At 43.7% G+C, this 3,161-nt stretch overlaps 1 non-coding gene across 1 annotated transcript; it reads left to right on the forward strand.

Moving 5' to 3' along the window:
* Nucleotides 1-2,466: 2,466 nt before the first annotated feature.
* LOC141669445 (small nucleolar RNA R71) lies at nucleotides 2,467-2,573 on the forward strand. The gene has a single exon (XR_012553730.1). It is a non-coding gene; the product is annotated as a small nucleolar RNA R71 (small nucleolar RNA).
* The last annotated feature ends 588 nt before the right edge of the window (nucleotides 2,574-3,161 follow it).

A 3,161-nucleotide genomic window follows, 5' to 3' on the forward strand; every position in this document is an offset into this window, starting at 1 on the left:
AATGTGCCAAATGGACAAGTGAAGGTAGTCTTTTCCTGATCCTCTGGTGCAATACAAATCTGATTATACCCGGAATACCCATCCAGAAGACAAAAATACTCATGTCCCGCCAATCTGTCAAGCATTTGATCAATGAATGGGAGAGGGAAGTGATCTTTCCTTGTGGCTTTGTTCAATTTTCTATAATCCATGCATACTCTCCATCCTGTAACTGTTCGAGTAGGGATGAGCTCATTCTTTTCATTTGCGACCACAGTGATACCTCCTTTCTTAGGTACACATTGCACGGGGCTCACCCACGAGCTGTCAGAAATAGGATAAATGATGCCTGCATCTAGCCATTTCAGAATTTCTTTCTTCACCACTTCCTTCATGATCGGGTTCAGTCTTCGCTGCTGTTCCACAGTTGGCTTACTACCTTCCTCTAACAGAATTTTATGCATACAATATGAAGGACTTATCCCCTTGATGTCTGCTATGGTCCATCCTATAGCCGATTTGAATTCTCTCAAAATCTTTAAGAGCTTGTCTTCCTCACTACCTGAAAGGTCAGCTGAAATAATAACAGGTAACGTAGATGAATCACCTAAAAAGGCATACCTCAAGTGTTCAGGTAATGGTTTGAGCTCTAAGGTAGGCGCTTCCTCTATTGATGGTTTGAGCTTCCCTTCAGCGTTCTTGAGGTCAGAAGTACCAAGAGATTCAAATGGTATATCCAGCTTTCGCTTCCAGGGAGAAGCGTTCAGATATTGTAATTGCTCGTTGCTATCTTCATCATCACTGTCAAATTCCCCCACTAAGGCCTTTTCCAATGCATCAGACATTAGCATGTGATCGAGTTCCGAAGTAACCGCAGAATCAATCACATCCACTTTTAAGCACTCCTTATCTTCTGTAGGGAATTTCATTGCCTTGAATACGTTGAAGGTCACATCCTGATCTTGAACCCGCATAGTAAGTTCCCCTTTTTGCACATCTATCAAGGTACGGCCAGTAGCCAAGAAAGGCCTCCCCAAGATTATGGGAATCTTCTTATCTTCCTCAAAATCCAGAATAACAAAATCAGCAGGAAAGAAGAGCTTATCCACCTTGACGAGCACATCCTCAACTATGCCCCTTGGGTAAGTATTGGAACGGTCCGCCAATTGTAGCGACATGTATGTGGGTTTTGGATCAGGCAGATCCAGTTTTTTAAAGATCGACAACGGCATCAGATTAATGTTTGCTCCCAAATCACAAAGGCACTTGTCAAAAGTTAGATTGCCAATGGTGCAAGGAATGGTGAAGCTTCCTGGATCTTTCAGTTTTGGTGGTAACTTTTGTTGCAGAACCGCGCTGCATTCTTCCGTGAGAGCAACGGTTTCAAGGTCATCCAGTTTCACCTTCCTTGAAAGAATAGTCTTCATAAACTTCGCATAACTAGGCATTTGTTCCAGAGCCTCAGCGAAAGGTATATTGATGTGAAGTTTCTTGAACACCTCCAGAAACTTCCCGAACTGTCTATCCAGCTTTTGTTGCTGCAATCTCTTAGGAAAAGGTGGTGGAGGATAGAGCTGTTTCTCCCCTGTATTAGCCTCAGGCAGAGTGTGTTCAACAGTAGTCTTCCTTGGTTCCGCCGCTTTCTCCCTTTGCTTAGATTCTTCATCTCTAACTTCAGCTTCGACTTCTTTTGCCTTTTCAGCATCAGCTACTTTTCCAGACCTTAAGGTAATAGCCTTGACTTGCTCTTTAGCTTCCTTCCTGTCTGGTACTTCCGTGTCACTGGGAAGAGTGCCAGGTTGACGATTGAGCACTGCATTGGCTAATTGACCGATTTGATTTTCCAAGGTCTTGATAGAAACCGCCTGACTCTTGCACAACAGCTTAAGTTCCTCAAAATCAGCACTAGTAGGTGCAGCTGCACTTCCCTGTTGAGGATATGATTGTCTTGTAGCATACTGCTGTGGTTGCTGGAATCCAGGTGGGTTAAACTGTTTACTCACTCCTTGCTGATATGGTGGCTGAATAGCATTCTGATTATTTCCCCAGCTGAAATTTGGATGATTTCTGTTGTTAGGATGATAAGTCGCTGGCACAGGCTGCTGTTATCGCTGATAATTATTCACATACTGAACAGATTCGTTGACAAGAGAACACTGATCCGTAGCATGAGAACCTGCACAAAGCTCACAAATCATAGCTATTTGATTAACTCCATACGTAGCCAAAGAATCAACCTTCATTGATAGCGCTTGGAGCTGGGCTGCAATAGCGGTGGCTGCATCAACTTCCAGAATACCTGCTACCTTGCCTGATGTCATCCTCTGAGTTGGGTTTTGATGCTCATTTGCAGCCATCGTCTCAATAAGATTGTACGCCTCAGTATAGCTTTTAGCCCATAAGGCGCCTCCAGCTGCTGCATCGAGCATGGACCGAGATTGGGCCCCCAAACCATTATAAAAACCAGTGATTACCATCCAATCCGGCATTCCATGATGTGGACATTTTCTCAACATTTCCTTGTAGCGTTCCCAAGCCTCGCACATAGATTCTGTAGGTTGCTGCGCAAACTGAGTAAGAGCACTCCTCATAGCAGCAGTCTTTGCCATTGGATAAAACTTCACCAGAAACTTTTGTGCAAGATCTTGCCACGTAGTGATGGACTCAGCTGGTTCAGAATGTAACCAGTCTTTAGCTTTATCCCTCAGTGAGAATGGGAAAAGCCTCAACTTGATAGCCTCATCAGTCACGCCATTATACTTAAAAGTGCTGCAGATCTCGACAAAATTCCTTATGTGCATGTTGGGGTCTTCAGTTGCCGCTCCTCCAAAAGAAACAGAATTCTGTACCATCTGAATAGTGCCCGGCTTGATTTCAAAGGTGTTAGCTTGAATAGCCGGATGAAGGATGCTTGACTGAATGTCATCAATTTTAGGCTGAGAAAAATCCATAAGAGCTGGATCAGCTTGAACAATACGATCTCCCATGTTTACTGGTTCTTTCTGCTCAGTTCCTGAATCCGAATCCTCAAAATCTAACTTCTCCGGAGTATCAATAACTTCATCTTTTCCTTCAGCTGTATCTAAGGTCCTCTTGCGAGCACGAGAACGAGTTTGCATAAACGCTTGCTAAAGTACCTGAAACATAACCGAAAAGAGTAATTAACTACTACGTCCTAATCA

Source organism: Apium graveolens, chromosome 6 (genome assembly GCF_009905375.1).
Source record: "Apium graveolens cultivar Ventura chromosome 6, ASM990537v1, whole genome shotgun sequence".
Taxonomy (NCBI): domain Eukaryota; kingdom Viridiplantae; phylum Streptophyta; class Magnoliopsida; order Apiales; family Apiaceae; genus Apium; species Apium graveolens.